This window comes from Ambystoma mexicanum, chromosome 9 (assembly GCF_040938575.1).
Source record: "Ambystoma mexicanum isolate Mex_15411 chromosome 9, UKY_AmexF1_1, whole genome shotgun sequence".
Taxonomy (NCBI): domain Eukaryota; kingdom Metazoa; phylum Chordata; class Amphibia; order Caudata; family Ambystomatidae; genus Ambystoma; species Ambystoma mexicanum.
The window spans coordinates 168,321,509-168,340,334 of NC_090931.1; the positions used below are offsets into that span (position 1 = coordinate 168,321,509).

The following is an 18,826-nucleotide window of genomic DNA, read 5'->3' on the forward strand; positions in this document are numbered from 1 at the left end:
TCAATATAATCTTGAGGTCCATGGCTCAATGCGTTTCGGGATACAGATTGTATGTGTGTAATAACTTAATTTACCATTTTCTCCATTCTTTAGTCCTTGACATTCTACCATGCCATACATGACACTGTCAACAGAATTAGGAACATATTCATAATGAGCACACTTTATTAGGGCCATCTATACCATATATTACCCTTCATATATCCAATCATCTACACTTGCCTCAGATGACAGACTCTCAGTAATCGCATATTGTATTCATTAATTAGTCCTGACGAACGAAGTCTTCATTTCGTTATGCCTTATATTTAATGACATCACGCATTAAACGCAAATGACACCATACTTATAAAGTGAATATTTTATAGCACGTTTACATGGCGTCCTATTGATAATCACTGAAGGAGAAGTTGCCACATACACGCAACTCCATTTAGTAGAAGTAGGAACATTTATTTTCCGGATCCTTAGAGAGTTTTGAGATCGATCAGGATTTAGTTAATCCCCGACACGTCTCTTCTCCTTTATTTACACATCTCTTCAATAATAACAGCTACTTTTTTCCATTGTACCGTCCTGTACATAACAGAAGGTGAGCCTCTTTCACCATCCAATATTACAATTCTTAGAATCATTTTAATGGTAGAATTGAATAGTAGAATTTAATAGTAGAATTTCATAGACGCTATAAACGCTATCATTTCCTTACTCTCACAGATTTTACAATGAAGATGAAAACATCCTTCATTTGAACATAACATAACAAGTGTCTCTGGTATAACAAGGTCGTCATTCTGCGTTTCCTGCAGATACTCAGTTAACTTTTACATTCATTAGATTTATCCCAAAGATGCCACACTGCTGGTAATCTTGCACCAACCTGATGCACAACCTACACCACAAGGCATAACACGACTTCCAATACATGGAAAGTGAGTAACTGGGAAACACCTTACTCGAGACTCACACCAAGAATAAGGGCGGTAAGAACTAATGGGACCCAACGCCCAAAAACACCTCAAAAGAAGCACAACCATAACTTGGAGCATAACACTGCCCCCTTCTCTTGAACCTGAGGAACATCCCACCAGGGACTACCATCCTGGAGCATAAACACTGATCACCACCTGATGAAACAGCGGAGCATCCCACCCGGGATTACCATGCCTCCCCTAGTACTCCTACCCCTAACCCCAGAGGTACAAACACCCGGTGCTGCAACAGGGAACACTTCCAATAACACTTTTGGCGGAGCACAACCTTGCTCCCTTTAAGCCATGAAAACGCATTGGGAGAGTATAAACTCGCTCAACTGTAATCCATAATGAACACCAATTAGCAGGGCATCCTTGCTCCACTTGAACCCAACAAACACTGATTCGCAGAAGACACCCTCGCAAAACACAAAACTAAAACGAGCATCGACCCTAAGTTGCCGTCGCAAACGCTCAACTAGGTCATCCATTCTACGCCATTCCAAACAGAACCAGAGCTCACGGAACGCGTCATTCGCAAGCCCACAACTGGAAAACTGATGGCATATACAGTACACACAAATGCATTTCATCAAACTTGAACACACTAAAGGGCTCCCTCCTAAAGTCCGAGTAAAAATGTTCACACCCTCGTCTCGAAATGTGAAAACATATATATGCATTTCATCAAAAATGTAACACCTTAAGGACTCCCTCTTCGAATCGAGTAACGATGTTCACACCCTGGTCTCCAAAAATGTGGACGGCCCATGTCCCACTGGCAACATGTTCAAGCCCCCAGCCCACGCACCCTCATGTTCATGAATGAGCGCGAAAACCCAAGTCCACACTCCGCAAAACGGAAATCTTCACCGCTACTGGCAAGAATACGATCCCGACCAACGTCCACATGGAATTAAAGGTACAATAATTACTACAAACTGAAACAAAGGCCACAAAATGACACACCACGGATAACAGACACGGCCTTAAACGACATCAACCGCCTGCTATACCTTGGGCAATAAACATTATCCTAAACCCCTAACGTGGGCCACAACATAAACACAACAACATGACAGGCCCATAACCTGGGCATTTGTCCAATAGCTATGCCGCTGTATCCAACATTACTCATTTTGTCAGCCCCTTTCGTTTCCCCTCCAGTAAGGTGCTGCATGAGACATTTCCTTTGATTTGGCATAACAAGGCCGCAGATTTATTTTTACATATACATAACCACTGTAAACAGGTATTAAAAATTAGTTCCAAAAGGTGTGGCGACTGCTCCTCGTCCTGCTTCCCCCTTTACCTCCATATTGTTTGCAGGCACAACTCCCCCAAGGCCTTCGAGTCTGAGAAATCGCCTGCCCCTGCAGGTCTTTGCGGACTGGGGGAGCGCCGTTTGTTGGGGGGAAGTTGAGCCCCAATTGCTACCGCCAGACACCCCCGCCGTTTAGGCTCCCAGGAGGCGCTGGCTAGAATGGGCGAAGCCCCTTCCGGTTTAGCAATGGCTCATTCGGAGTCTTTGTCTTATCATAGGTTGCCACAACCCGCCTGTCCATCCTGCGACAACGACGTCCAGGCTTTGTCATAACTGTAGGGTGGGAGGGTGGGAAAACGAAGTCCTCCACTTTTGGCGGGCGCCCAGCTGCTGGAAGAGCTGCAAGTGCCCCTGTGCCGGGCGCCCGCCGCTTTTATGTCCCAAGCCCCGCCTCCTTCCTTTGTTGCCCTTCGCGGGCTTTCCCGGGCTCTTGTCGCCCTCTCCTCTGGCTCCTTTGCCGCCCTCTCCCCTGCCCCTGGGGGGGAGGGGCAAGAGAGCGTCCAGGAGGAAGGCCCCTGCCCCGGTTATCGGGGTGCCTCCTCCACTTGCTGCGCTCTCCGTTCGTCACCTTCATAACCTGGGCATTTGTCCAATAGCTATGCCGTTGTATCCAACATTACTCATTTTGTCAGCCCCTTTCGTTTCCCCTCCAGTAAGGTGCTGCATGAGACATTTCCTTTGATTTGGCATAACAAGGCCGCAGATTTATTTTTACATATACATAACCACTGTAAACAGGTATTAAAAATTAGTTCCAAAAGGTGTGGCGACTGCTCCTCGTCCTGCTTCCCCCTTTACCTCCATATTGTTTGCAGGCACAACTCCCCCAAGGCCTTCGAGTCTGAGAAATCGCCTGCCCCTGCAGGTCTTTGCGGACTGGGGGAGCGCCGTTTGTTGGGGGGAAGTTGAGCCCCAATTGCTACCGCCAGACACCCCCGCCGTTTAGGCTCCCAGGAGGCGCTGTCTAGAATGGGCGAAGCCCCTTCCGGTTTAGCAATGGCTCATTCGGAGTCTTTGTCTTATCATAGGTTGCCACAACCCGCCACGCCAAAGGTGGGTTACCGCCCACCGTGGCTCCCCCTTTTCCTATTTTGTAGTTCTAGCAGTTCTGAGTACACCTTGCTGCCCGGTGCAACTCCGTCTATCCTCCTTTGACCAGGGATTTCACCTTTGCCCGTTGTGCCTGATCTAGGGATACTTCAGTCCCCTCCCTCTTTCCGTCATACCTTGACCTGCTCTTGCACAACCGGCTCCCGGTTTGACCACCGCTTTGAGGCCAACTGCCTCCCCTTTCCTCAAACCATCCCTTGGTAGCCCCAACTCTCTCAACCCTCCGTGCCTGCTATCCCCCTGCCCCTGCAGGTGATTCTGGGCTGAGAGAGAGCCATTTGTTCGAAGAAGCGGAGCCCTCGTTGCCACCACCAGACGCCCCTGCCGTTTTAGGCTCCCAAGAGGCTCTGGCCCGACTCCGTTTCTTGCATAGTCCAACCACCTCCTTTGTAGACACCGCTCTCTCAACCCTCCATGCCTGATACCCACCTGCCCCTGCAGGTGTTTTGGACTGAGAGAGCGCAATTTTCTCGAGGAAGCGGAGCCCTCGCTGCCCCCACCAGACGCCCCTGCCGTTTTAGGCTCCCAAGAGGCGCCGGTCCGACTCCGTTCCTTGCCCAACCGTCTCCTTCGTGGACACAATTCCCTGCACCCTCCGTGCCTGATACCACCTTGCCCCTGCAGATGTTTTTGGGCTGAGAGGGTGCCATTTGCTCGAGGAAGAGGAGCCCTCGTTGCCACCACCAGACGCCCCTGTTCTTTCAGGCTCCCCAGGGGGGCTGGTCCGACTCCGTTCCTTGCCTTGTCCAACCATCTCCTTCGTAGACACGACTCTCTCAACCCTCCGTGCCTGATACCACCTTGCCCCTGCAGATGTTTTTGGGCTGAGAGAACACCATTTGTTCGAGGAAGCGGAGCCCTCGTTGCCACACCAGACACCCCTGCCTGTATTTGAACAGAAAACAATTTGTTATCCACCCAATGCAGACATGAGGCATACTGTGGACACTTGTAGGCTGTGTCCCAAAAGCATTGCCTCGTGGATAGGTACCTTCCCTCATACATAAATGCCTTTGTCAGCTGAGTGAATAATTGACCACCCTGTCATCTCCGGGAAATCTTGGTTGGTGCAATCGCTACCTGTCCGTATGGATCATCTCCCCCAAGGAATGCCTCCCGGAAAACCCTTTCGAATGGCTCCTGAAAACCAACCAGCCTATTATCCCTCGACCTTCCTCATAACTACTAAGTACTCCCATATCTAAACAACTTCAGGCCATGCTACAGCCTTCTGCCGAATTGCATTCTGGTATTTGTAGTCTCGTTATCCAGAAGTGGGGCTTATTTGTATCCATACAACCTATACTATTAGCCATAATTTTATTATCCACCCACCATGTTTCCGCTAATCTTTCAGTAATTGTGCCTCTTAAAAGAATGTTAAGTCCTGTGGCACGCTATCCTGTCCTAAAGACGTAGAAACCCACTTTAAGAAACCTTTACTCGGTCCAGATGCACCCTAACATTTTTCTTGGATGTTGCATAAAAGTCCAGACACGCGAGTTCCGCACGTTGCTGTGCTATGGCAAATGTACTTAACTATTCACCTCCCGCGGGAGGGACCAGTGACTCACTACGCGCAGCAGTGCCCCCCCCACGCAACAGTACCCGGGGCTGTCCCCCCAATTGCCTGGCCATATGCCCCCCTGCCGTAAAGCCAAGCCGCTCAACCCAGGAGATATACCCACACCCATCTCTCAAACCCAACAGTTGTGGGCTGTGTATACGCCTAAGGGATACGCCAGGCACAATCCCCTGGCCATGCACCCTTGTTGCACCTGCTACCATCGATGGCTAGTAAATACCCCAATATTCCATGGCCTTGTGCGTACACCTGTTACCATCAATGTACAGTAATACCACGGGCAACCATATCCCGTGGCCAGGCAGTTACACCATGTTTGCACCTACTAACATCAATGGTCAGAAAATCCCTATTCGTAGCAAGTATTCCCTATTATTCGTGTGGACATTACTGGAAACCAACTCTGATTACTTTTGTTTTTTGGAAAAACCAATCCCATGCCTGTGTAATGAAAGAAAATGTCTTCACTGTAAAGCCGCCATTTTTCCATTTCCAAAACAATAGAGAGCACCTTGACCAATGCGTAGCAGCTGCATGAAATCCGCCTTACTTAGAAATGCACATGGCAAATGCCTAAACGCATTCTGGGACTTAGTCTTGCAGGTATACAGGGCACTAAACCCCGGCCAGGGCCATGACTGCGTCTGGCATAAATTAATTTACCGAATAAAAGCCAATCTGATACCAATCCTGTGCCCAACTACCATTCCCATAATGCACCAAAATGGGCTCAAAACCTTAAACGCAAACTCCTAAACACGGCCACTGACCCCATTTCATTTCAGCCCGCAAGTATTGCAGCAGTTCTTAAAAGCTGTGCCCGTACCTGGACCTCACTTGTAAAGGTACAACATTGCCACACCAACCTTAGGGGTTATCCGTTCCTTATGCAATCACGGCCTCCAACCATACCAGCGAACACTGCGCCTATACCATACTGTGCATTGCCCATTGACCCTAAGCGAACCCTCGTAAGTGAAAAGCTCGCCCTGTTTCGTCCCAAATGCACATCACACCTGCTTATACCGCTGTAAGTAGCGAACTGACCAGTTATATTACAACCCCAATATCTTTGTTGATCCCCTGAGCTACAGAAACATGGGGGGAGAGGCCACCCCTAAACGCAAAATCGCGCCTTAAAAACACTAGCGTACCGGTGCGTTACAACTGGCCTATCATAAAATTCCCCCGCACTTTGCTATTACGTCCCTGCTATACTTCTTAGCCCACATTTGTGCCCATGTCGCACCATCATGCAACTCAGTCCTACCATCTTGCCTCGTGGTGCTCCAACACCAGAGTCCAGCTATAATGCTTAATAACAACATTTTGTCCCCGCTGCCTCGTGATGCACCCCCTAACGTTGGAAAGAGGCATGCCATAATCCTTGCAGCGCAACTGGGTGCTACCTGCCTCGTGGCGCTCCCACACATAATGTAAGGCGTCATTCAATACTGTTTATAGTGCCCTTTTGTAGTCCCTGCCCAGAGGCCTCCCCCATCCCTTGGGAAGGGTCGTATCTGCTTGTCCCGCCGTTGCAAACGTCAGATCTTTCCTTTTCGTACCGACAATTTAAATAGTTCCCAAGGAGGCGTTTGACAGTAACATGTGTCGTAAATTGTGCAATTTAACGACTACCGTACAGTAACTGGTCAAAACTGCTAGGCGCACAGTGAAGTAACACACCATAGTAGCTTCTACGCATTGTCACTTTCGTGACGCCCCTCCCGTGCCTGCAATACTAAACCAGTTGACCACAACTACTACTGCCCGCACAACCGCAATGGAAGAATTCATGCCCGCCTTTCTAGAACCTCTTAATAATTGTGTATGACCTATGTTAGGTTACTCATACCGTGTTTAATACCCAGGGGCTTCTATGCGCGGAACGAACCTGGAGTGCTTTGTACCGTCATGCTCCCAAGGTGAGCACGTTACCCCTTGAGCTATCCTCCTCCTTATAAAGTAAGAATGCCGCCTTAAAACCAAATTGCCCCGAACCACCGCCGGTTTAGGAGAACAGATTCTTATCCATTAGGCCACCGGGACCACTCGTGTGTGACAACCCACCCAGTGCTGTGTTAACAGAAACCACCCGCCTGATCTGCGTGTTGCGGACAACCTCAGCTCCCAACTCCAACTTTCCTAAAATGTGTCACCTGGGTGGGCATTAGATCGGTACCCACGTCCGACCCCTAAGGTGCCATATGTAATTTACTCCGCAAGTTCTGCTGCAGCGCTTATTAATGTGCGAAATCGGACCACTACTCCCACAATTATTCCTTAGTTGTATACTCCTACTTAGTTCCGCAACGATTGCCCTAACGCAGCTTCGCCCGACTGAGCTGTTGGACTGGACACCCTGCATCAAAAGCACCTAAAACCTTAAACCCCTGCGGCAATTCCCATAAGATCGACCGCCGACCAGCTCCCTTATTGTCGTTTAATACGAGCGCGTACCCCGAGGGGACAGACACCCCGGAGTGACGTAGACCCAGCGCGGAGATGTAATGACCCAAAACCAAGCCCGAGTAACATTTAGGTTTGCTGTGTTGCAGCACAAAAAATCAATCGGGCTCGCCGCCACACGACCCCACTAGGACCCACATAATGAAGAGGCCATCCAAACCGCTGACGCTGCACCTGGAAACATAACAACGGGTAACTCGAGTAATGAGGGCAGCCTGCTTCTGCTCTATGTGCCCGCGAAGAAAACAATAATTTGGCACTTATATAGCGCTACGAACCCTCAGGTATCTGAGCGCTTCTTATTATTACCCATGGTGTGTGGTGCTCATTTATCGACCTCGGAAGGATGAAAGGCTGAGTTTGGCCCCGCCGGGATTCGAACCTGCGTTAGCAGGTTCTGCACCGATGTCAACGCGAGCGCTCTACTCGCTGTGCCACTTGAAACAGATACTTTACGACGCGTTTCTTCTCGAGTGGATGTTCCCATTGCCAAACGTTTCTAAAATTCCAACCCTTCCTCTGAACACAGGAACACTTTTTTGATTTATCTCAGTAGCACAGGGGTTATGAACTGAGGAGACCGATCGTCACGGAATTAACCCCATATGCGCCCGCCGCCGCTTCAAAAGCGCTAAAACTTAAACCCCTGCAGCAACCCACCTAACCTCGATTTCCTACCCGCTCCCTTACTCTCCTATTAATACGGAGAGCACACCCAGCTACTTCTGAAGCGACAACAGCGCATATATGGCGCTATATCCACCCCGCTCCTTACCCGACGCATACTCCTTGCTGGAACACCATCCACTCCTTCACTGGAAATCTCCTTGCTGGAACACCATCCACTCCTTCACTGGAAATCGCCCCAACATCGCCACTCTTCGTCTTTCTGGGTCGAAAAAAGCACTCCTGCAGCCACAGCATCGCGGGATCACCGACTCACAAACAGCAACCGAAAACGAAGTCCTCCACTTTTGGCGGGCGCCCAGCTGCTGGAAGAGCTGCAAGTGCCCCTGTGCCGGGCGCCCGCCGCTTTTATGTCCCAAGCCCCGCCTCCTTCCTTTGTTGCCCTTCGCGGGCTTTCCCGGGCTCTTGTCGCCCTCTCCTCTGGCTCCTTTGCCGCCCTCTCCCCTGCCCCTGGGGGGGAGGGGCAAGAGAGCGTCCAGGAGGAAGGCCCCTGCCCCGGTTATCGGGGTGCCTCCTCCACTTGCTGCGCTCTCCGTTCGTCACCTTCATGACACTCATCTAAGATAACGTGACTCTACCCTTGATCACATGCAGGTGGCACCAGAAAACTTCCCAGCACATCATCCAAATATATAAAGAAATTAGCCACTCCTTGTCTTCGCAGGTTTTCACGTATTCTCTCATGAACTCCGTCAACAATACGACACCGCAAACACGTTTGTTGCTTTTCTCCGGCCCGGGCACCGCCGCTGGTCACATGTAGACCCAAACCTCGCTCTCGTAAATTACATCCGTCGCCGGTAACTCCGCATGGCGTTGTCGTGAGATTGCTCACATTGCACGTGACTGTTATGGGTGGCCCAATGCTCATGTGTTTGTGTGTGCTAGTGTTCCTGAGTGAGGCAGCGTCATGACCTCGTCAAGATGCTCCTCTAATAAAACGGGCTCTGCTGGCAGTTAAGAGTTAGTGCAGCAGAGCCCCAGGAAGTGGCAACTAGTGTCTATGTCTATTTTGTGTGTGCTTGGGTGCCGTGTGACCACAGCCTTTGTGCAGCCCTCACAGGATGCCCCCAGTGCTGTGGCTGCCACCTGTTGGGTGATCCTAAAAGCCACTGTGCAGTCCAGTGATCCGGGCTCAGCTGGGTGATCCCAGCTGACCGTGGGCTGCGTGATCGCAGAGTGAGGAGTACAGTCGGGTTTCGATGAGGACTCCGACATCTGGTGTGGCCCACCCCAGTGACCGGAGGCGAGCCACCACATTGGCGACGAGGGCGGTCCAGGCCCAGTGTGTGCAAATTACATGGGCCTCGGGAGGCCCGTTCTGGAGCTGAGGCGGCATCGGGCCGCGTGCGTGGAGAAGGAAGCGGCCGCAGCCATGTGACTGCAGAGCCGCTAGTGACCCAGGGACCTGGTATACAGGTCGCCTGGTGCCAGCGAGTGTGGTTTGCCACCGGTTTCCGTTTGCAGCATGGGCCGCATGTGTGGGCAAGCGGCAGTGCTGGCCGCGGGGTCCGGACGGTGAGGGAGGAGTCTGTTCCAGCCCCGAACAAAGGAGGGGGCAAAGCCAACCCTCCGTCTGGCCCGCGGTGGCCAAGGAGCAGTGCGACCTCGGGGCAGGCAGCAGCACCGGGGAGGAGAGACACCCCACTGCGACCAGGGTCGGCAGGTGAAGTCTGATTTCAAGACCGTGTGTTTCAGGCCCGGCCCGCGGAGCGGCCTGCAGGGGGCGTGGCATCATCACGTACTCCATGAACAAAGAAAAGGGGCGTGGCCTATAGATCCGGGCCGTGGCGGTGAGTGAAGGGAGAGCACACGAGGCAGTTGGCCCAGAGGAGGGGCACAAGTAGGGTGACCAGACGTCCGGGTTTTCCCGGGACAGTCCGGGGAAATCACCTGACGTCCCGGGGTCCCGGGAGTTTTTTTAGTTTATAAACCCCGTCCGGGGTTTTGATTACAGAGCTTTTTGCCGTTTTTTTTTTGCCGGGCCCCGATTTCGAAATCCCGAAATCGGGTCCCGGCGCAACTTTTCCTGTGAGAATGGGCCCCCATTTCCTCCCCCTTCCCCTCCCCAGCGCTCTCCTCCAATGCGAGGAGTGTGCCTGTTAGCACACCCCCTCCATGGCCCCCGCAACGGGCCAACAAAATAGAAGTAGGACTAAAGTCGAATGTGTATTTTTCTTTAGTCCTACTTCTATTTCCATAGACCGTCCGGGTTTTTTTTTTAGAAAATCTGGTCACCCTAGGCACAAGGTGTGGCCCAGCAACAACAAGCCGACAGCAAAGGAAGGGGGATGAAAGAAAACAACAGTGGTTCTCTTCCCTTCTACTATGGCAAAAAGCAGGAGGCTGTTCATCCACTGGAGAGGGCTGCAGGGCCCCAGTGCCCGGCACTATGAGGGCGGAGGGTGTCATCAACCGCTCGAGGTTTACACGTTTGCCCAGACCCTCCCAAGGGTTGCGACTCCTCAAGGAGTGCTTGTGCGCCCTCTAAAAAAAACTGTAACTCACCCAAGCCCAGCCCCAGGGGCCCCTCAGCAGTGAGTGCAAACTGCACTACGCCCGGTACCCGTCATGGGGGAAGAAGAGAATGATCTGGTGTGCCGGCAGTGTGCGCAGCTTGCACCCCTGTATCCCTTCGATGTTGTGGGTTTCCCTGCCAGTCTGGGGCCCCGGTGGACAGCCTGGGTAGAGAACCTGGAGCTGTACTTCGAGGCAGTAGAAATCAAGGACAGAGCAAAGTACTCCACCGGACTGGCTGTCCAGAGGCTGTTCAGGACCCTACGGCCCGCAGACCAGTCCTATGGCGCAGCCATCGCAGCCCTGAACGAGTACTTCAGGCCCATGGTCAACAGGGCCTATGAAAGGTTCAGGATGAGATGCACGAATGGGAGAGCCTCGATGCATTTCATGGGAAGCTGCGGGGCATTGCACTTTCCTGTGCGCTGAGCAATTTTGAGGAGTACGAGATCAGGGCGCAGATCATCTACGGCTGCAGTTCTTCGAAGCTGCACAAACAAGTCCTGAGGGACCCAGCGCTAACCCTTAAACGCATACTAGAACCTGGCCGTGCCCAGGAGCTGGCAGAAGTGCGGGCCTCGGCCATGGATTCACCCAGACAGCACCTCAAGCTGGAGGCCCTGATGCAACGGGTCAAGTTGGAGGAGGTGTCAGCCGTCGGCAAGTGGCAAGGAGGCAGGCTGATGAGGAGAGGGGATTGGCCAAGGAGAGACCCCCGTTGTCACCATATGCCATCAGTGCGGGTGGGATCTTCCACATCCACAAGACTGCCCAGCTAAGGGTCACATCTGTGGGAGGTGTGGGAAGGTGGATCACTTCGCACGGGTGTGCCTCGCCCCAACGTCCGCCAGCCCAAATTGAAAGGGAGCAGGGGGAGAAAGACCCCCAGAGTGGCAGCGGTCCAGGTGGCTCAAGACCAAAGGAGGGAATGGTATGACTGCCAAGGAAGAAGAGGAGGAAAATGTCTTCTTTTTGTCCTGCAGCGGCGTCAGCGGCCCATTCGATCCGGGCATCTTTTGATTTAAGGAGCCTGCTGTCAGGCCCCCCTTTGCGGTGTGAGGACTGGAGCACACCTGTTAGGTTGCAGTGTTTAAATAGTTTACTCGGAAAGCATGGGTGAGAGGACTGGAATTCAACATATGTTTAGATCCCGTATGGGGTCACCGTTTGCAGTGTGCTGTGATTTCTTTAAATTATAATAAAGGAGGGATCTTATGAGTGGCCCAATGCTCATGTGTTTGTGTGTGCTAGTTTTCCTGCGTGAGGTAGCATCATGACCTCGTCATGATGCTCCTCTAATAAAGGGGCTCTGCTGGCACATAAGAGTTAGTGCAGCAGAGCTCCAGGAAGCGGTAACTTGTGTCTGTGTCTATTTTGTGTGTGCGTGGGTGTAGTGTGACCACAACCTTTGTGCAGCCCTCACTGGGTGCTCCCAGTGCTGTGGCTGCCACCTTTTGGGTGATCCCAACAGCCACTGTGCAGTCCGGTGATCCGGGCTCAGCTGGGTGATCCCAGCTGACCGTGGGCTGCGTGATCGCAGCGTGAGGACTCCAGTCGGGTGAGCCCGACATCTGCTGTGGCCCGCGCCGGTGACCCGAGGCGGGCCAACACAGTGACATAAATGACGCCGTGGGCAGGGTATGAACCGCAGGTGCACCAACGGCCAATTACGTGACTAGGGCCCACTGCCCCGCACTAACGTGACATCATCATTTATCTCACACGCGCCAAGTCCTGCAAAGGTCCAACAATGGACCTTTCTCCTGCAACGCGGCCTCTCATGCCACCTGGAGTTGTGCTCATGGACGTTTCTCTCCCCCACACTGCCCAAGTCCCAGAATGAGCCAGAGCACCCACGGGTGTCGGCTGGCTCTCCTGAGTCCAACACACCTGGGTCCTTGACCGTTGTCAAGGAAAGGTGCACACTCTCCTCCTGGCCCTCTGCAGCTGTGGGGCAGAGACGCCTTTCGGCTCTCGGACGTCCCTCCGCTCTCCGTCCTTCCCCAGCCGTGCCTCAATGTCGCCTTCTCGCCCTCCGGTCCACTGCAACTAGGAAGATGGAGTATGCAAACACCCTCTGGACTTAATGGGTGCTCTCCACACACTTGCTCCGACCTGGTCTCCATTCCCAGCCGCCAGCGCTAGCTAGGGATCAGCAAGGTCACCAGGCACGTTCACAGGAGTACCAATTTGCTGGGACAGTTCCAATCACCAAGCTAAGCTCCAGTCTCACTGCTGCTCACTCACAACATGCTGCGTTGGCACCATTACAGCTGACTTCGGCACCCTCCAACTACAGCTGCGTCGGAACACCGCAGTGCCCACCTGAGTGTGGAGAAATCGACGGGGGCAGTGTCCTCAATCAGCTGCATCCGCCCCAGCAGCACAGATGTAGCGACTTGTCTGCCTACCATCCCATCCTCTTCACCAGTGTAGTGAAGAAGGACCGGCAGTCATCAGGTACGGTTATAGGTTCTTTATTGTCCTGGTCCTGTACTCTTCCAGATACATAGGGATTGTAAGGGGCACACAGACATTGGGCCTCATTACGAGGTAGGAGGTAGCCATGGTCCCGAAATAGGGATTTACCGGGTTATTTCAACCTTGGAGGACCCGGTAAATCCCCATTCCGGGAACCATTCCCCATTCCCATTCGAGCCCACAATTTGTGGTACCGTTATTAGCTCTGAAGTCCCTTAACGGGTCTCTTCCATAACGACCCGCTAAGGGACCTCGGAATAGGGTGGTAAGGGATTACCGGAACCAGTGTCCTTACCGGTGCCGGTAATCCCTTACCATCTACCTCGTAATGAGGCCCATAGACTCATAAAGGAGAAACACTGGGCTTCCCCACACCCATCCAGCAACTCTCAACTCTCTGGCCAACCGTCACCTCCAGAACCTCCATGAGGCCACATTCCACTTTAGATCCCTGACCCCATCACACTCTACACTGAAGCCATCACAACACTATGCTAATGGTATTCACTTATTATCTACAGTTAGATAATTCTACAAACGTTTTGTCAAGGTTTCACCAGATGTTTAAGATGCCAGCTATTGAACCATGAAGGTTTACGTGACTTGGAACCAGGACACATGGATGCTCCTTCAATTGCTAAAAATGCAGGTGGTTAGCTGTTGAAATCTACTGAGTAGAAAGAAAACTATATAGTGTGTTCATAAGTGGTCTTAGAAATGCAGGATGCACTGGCAAGAGTGGGCGTGCTCCAACCTTTTGAGTACCAGCTGAGTTGAACCTTCGGATTGAATGTGCACACAAAAGTGTGAGAGGAGACGAATCAGGGAGGATATTTGTCTCCTAAAGGACTGAGACAAGGCAGACTCAATCGTGGAGCTGTCATCTGATGTAGATGTGCCAATGCCGATTGGTTATGTAAGAGGCCCCCTTTTGGTGAAAGACCGAGGTTATATAAAATGTCTAGGTTTGTGTCTACATCGTGACAATAAATGACATTTGGTAAAGGTACATCCTCTTCACTCAGTAAAAGCGTCAGTAAATTAGGCCCCCGCCAGCTCTTGTGATGAGCAAGAAGAAGATTGGGGTACAGTTTAATTACCTGACTTAGCTAATTGGCTGGGTCTGCTTGTTCTACTGGCGCTGGATCATTATAATGAAGACTGTGATACATTTCTTGTGTATGCTGGTGAATGAAGTGTCCCCTATTTTTGATGCAGTGATATATGTAAATCCAGGATTATAAATGGGGTTGCAAGAACAGGTATAAAAGTTTCCGAGCAACTCCTATATATAATTGATACATTATTGTATTTTGCTCATCTTGAGGCTGTGTTCTGCTCCTTTATAGGGTCTCTTACAAACCCTATATGACAAGATGCTAACAGACATGCAGGTTGAACTCTGCACCACTTGCATACATATCTTGTGCATTTGTGCATCATATAATAAAAGTCCAAGCTTGCTGTAAATCACAAAACTATGCTTTGGGATGGTGTTTGTGATCCCAGATCTAATTGCATGAAAGCATCCGTGATCAAGATCCATAAATACAGAATAACTGCTAGTGATCATAGGTACTGGTGTAATTTCATAATAGCACCAGTCATAGAAACCAGGGGGCAATTTAAGTCAGTACTTTTTTATTTCATTTATTTATTTATTAGCTATTTGTAAGGCGCCTTTAAAACAAATTTTGTTTTTAAGGCGCCACAAGACAAAAAAAGGGGGTGGGGATAGAGGGAGAAAAATACAACAAATGGTCCTACTGTGCCATGTGACATTCGGATCGTGCAAGTGCAGAACAAGAAGTGCGAGGGATGGGAAACGGGGGAAGTGCCGATCTGCACAAAAACAAAGTGCTAAGGTGGGAAGGGAAAAGGGTGAAGAGGCAAAATGCAAGTGCTAATGGGAGGCCAGAGGGCAAGTGTCAGGGAATGCAGGTACGTGCTGGGAAGGGAGGTGGACTGGGCAGTGGGGCCTGGTGCCCTGTAGTACTCAGAGGGAACCAGGCAGCACATCACTGAGGCAGAAGAAGGTGGTAGCATGGGAGGTGGAGAGCGAAAGGGGGAGGAGAAAAGGAGGGTATTGAGGACCTTCTGGAACTTAAGGAGCTCCGGCTCAAGCCTGAGAGGGGCAGAGAGACCATTCCAGAGGGAGGCTCCTGCGTAGGAGAGGCATCTAGCCCACACACTTTGCTTAGAGAAGCATCTTATTCACAGAGAGTTGGAGTTAGAAGACCGAAGGGCTCTCGCATGGAGGTATTTAGGGAGAGGGATTTGGATGTGGCAGGGTCCCAGGCCCCAGAAAGCCTTGTGGATGATGCAGAGAGTCTTGAATTTGATCCTAGCACCAACCAGGAGCCAGGGGAGAATAATTAGGGCTGGAGAGATGCAGTCCCTGGGATTAGTTGTAGGGAATGAAGGGCGGATGAAGGAAGATTGAGGAAGTGGCTGTTACAGTAGTCAAGCCTAGAGAGGACCAGAGCTCTGGAGACAATGGGCCTCATTACAAGGTTGTGGTAGCCTTGCCGGTAAAACCGGCAAGGCTACCTCCAAACTTTCAAGAAAGTCCAGCACCCACGAATGGGCAGTTACCGGGGTATTCCAGCCGGACCCGGTAAATGCCCTTTCGCGGATGCTGGAATCCGGTGATCCCCATTCCCATTTGAGCTCCATAGGGCTTAATGGGAATGGGGATGCCTGTAGCACCGGCACGGCACATAACGGTGCCTGTGCTACAGGCATGCTATGCTCGCGGGTGCCTTTTATTCTGCCAGGTCAGACCTGGCGGAATGAAAGGCACCTGCAAGCACAACTCCTAGTTTACCGGTCCGGATGCAACGGTACCGGCAAGCTTACCAGTACCATTGTATCTGGACCGGCAAGCTCGTAATGAGGCTCATTGTGATTCTGGGGGAAGGTGAAGAAAGGGATAACACCTCTGAGGAGGTGCAGCTGATAGTGGGCCTTCTTGGCAAGGTCTGCGATGTGAGGAGAGAAGGAGTGAGAGAGGAATCAAAGATGACACCAAGGTTTTTTGCCTAACAAGAGGGTGAGTGGAGGGGACCCATAGAGGGTGGCCAGAGGGAGGGGGGAGAGGTGGGAGCTGGGGTCCCAATGAAAAGGATCTCAGTCTTACTGGCATTGAGGCTGAGATCACTGGCAGTGCACCATGACTGAATGGCAGTCGGTGGGTCAGGGATGAGAGAGGAGGAAGAGGACGAAGATGAGGGAAGCTTGAAGGAGAGCTGTGTGTCGTCTGCATAACACTGGAAGTGAGGAGAGAAGGAAGTGATCAAGTGGGCCAAGGGTGCAAGGTAAATGCTCAAAAGCAACAGCGAGAGGCTAGAGCCTTGAGGGACAATGCAGGTGGGGAGTCTGATAGGGGAGAGAAAAGTGCCCTGTTGAACTTGGGAACGTTGGTTGAAGAGGAAGGAGGTCAATCCGTCCAGTGCCAGGCCTGTGATGCCAAGGGTGTGAAGGAGCCGATTTATCAGGGTGGAATGATTGACTATGTTGAAGGTGGAGGAAAGATCCAGGAGGAGAAGAACAGATGGAGAGTTAGAGTCAAGATTAGAGAGCAAGTCATCATGGATGTTCAGTACAGCAGTTTCCGTGCCTCTGGCACCTCTGAAGCCAGACTGGTGGTCGTAGAGACAGCTGACAGATTCAGTATGTTGGGTAAATTGGGAGATTGCCAGCTTCCCCTGGACTTTGTCCAAGAAGGGGGTAATGGAGATAGGGCGATAGTTAGCAGGGCAGGAGGGGTCAGAAGAGGGCTTTGTAAGGAGGGGATGTACAAGGGTGTGCTTGAGGAGTAGAGGGGAGGAATGGTTATAGAAATCATCCAGCGAAGGCACAAGGGAGGCAATGTTGTCCTTGATAGTTCAGGAGGAGCAGGGGAGCACCTGTTTGGAGGAGACTTTCATAGAGAAGACTAGTCTAGAGACCTCATCTGGTGCTATGGGAGAAAAGGCAGAGATAAGTAGTGAAGGGGAGAGGGGAGTCAAGGGAGAAATGACAGCTGGGGAGGGAGGCAGAAGGGGGGTAGAGGAGAATGAGGACAGAATGGCCTGGGTTTTGGAAAGGAAGTGGGAGGCCAGAGAGATACAGAGGGTCAGGGATGGCAGGGGAGATGTGGAGATTGCAGAAGGATTGGTGCGTTCCTTGCAGATTTTAAACAGTTCACCAGAGTTGTTAGTGGCCCCGGAGATGCGGGATTGGATGTGAGCTCTCTTCTTCGAGCCTATGGAAAGTCTGTATTGCCTTTGGAGCAGGTGACAGGTCCGTTTTTCAGAGGATGCGTCTGATGCCCGCCACTTCCACTCAGCCACTCTGCACTTGTGTTTCAGAGAGGCTAGGTTGGAGTCATAGCAGGTGTTGTGCTTGAAGACAGGCTTCATTCAGATCCTCATGACAGGGGCAAGAATATCCAGGGTGTTGGTGATAGAAAGGTGAAGATTTGCAAAGGCAGAATCAGTGTGGGAGTCCGTGGAAGGAGTGGGAGGGGGAATGAAGGTGGCAGCAAAGGCAGCAACTGACACTCACTTCATCAGTCGCATAATGGAGAAGGAGACAGGCAGTGCAGGCATAGGCCTAGCAGGGGTACCTAAGAGATCCAGATGAGAAGACAGGAGGGAATGGTCCGACCAGGGGAGAGGTGTAGTGAGAGGGTTGGAGATATGAATGTCTGAGGAGATGAGAGCCTCCAAGGTATGTCAGGCAGTGTGTGTCGGAGCAGAGGGATGAATGGTGAGGGAAAACATTTTGCAGAGGTTGCGGAAGAGTCCAGTGGCCACCTCGGGAGAGTCAAGGTGAATATTGAAGTCACAGAGGATGAGAGGTTTGGAGGTAGAGGCAAGAAGGGAAGAGGAGTGGTCAGACCACTCAGAGAGGAAGAGGGCAACCGGACCAGGGAATCTGTAGATGGTGGCGAGAGTCAGCAAAAGGGTTGGAGAGAAATTGAGCTTGCAGACAAGGCATTCAAAGGAGGAGTAGGACTGAGTGAGAATGATATTGGCAGGGATCAAGTAAGGGAAGAACAAGGCCACTCCGCCTCCAGACCGGATAGGCATGGGCTTGGAGAGGATTGTGTAACCCTCAGGGATGAGTGTGTGAAAAGCAGTGACAGAGCTGGCAGTGAACCATGTCTCAGTGAGGGTGAGAATGTCAAGGTTAAAGTCTTCGAGAAGGAGACAGATATCAGAACATGTTTGACGGCAGGGCAAGAGTTGAGGGTACCTAGGTGGACCTGGTATCCACCTTTGAAGGTCTTCAGAGGAGGGTATAGGGGCGTTGTATCCCATCGGAGGTGAAGAAGGGGGAGGTGGATAGACACCGGAGGAGAGGGGGAGAAGGGAGGAAGTTGATGAGAGATTGAAGATGCCTATCACGAAGTGGAAGGTTGGGCTGAGAGGCCTGGGCCATGACATGACAGTGCCATTGTGATAGGCATTAATGATGCACCTGTAGGATGAGAAGCCTGCCAAGAGTACTTCCCATCTGGTGCCTCCATTAATGGGAGACGAGGAGAAAGGAGAGAGGACAGAGACCATATGTGGAATCCGTAGGTCTGGGGGGGAGCGACAAAGAGGATTTCAGTGACAGCCTGCCTGGAAGAAGCATTGACTTAGGTGTCTGCGGTGGGCAAGCCTGGATTGGAGATGCTTTTTGAACTTT

At 51.5% G+C, this 18,826-nt stretch overlaps 1 long non-coding RNA gene across 1 annotated transcript in view; it reads right to left on the reverse strand.

Moving 5' to 3' along the window:
• LOC138487792 (uncharacterized) overlaps window positions 1-18,826 on the reverse strand; it is a 141,905-nt gene that overhangs the window by 41,213 nt on the left and 81,866 nt on the right. The window lies entirely within an intron of this gene.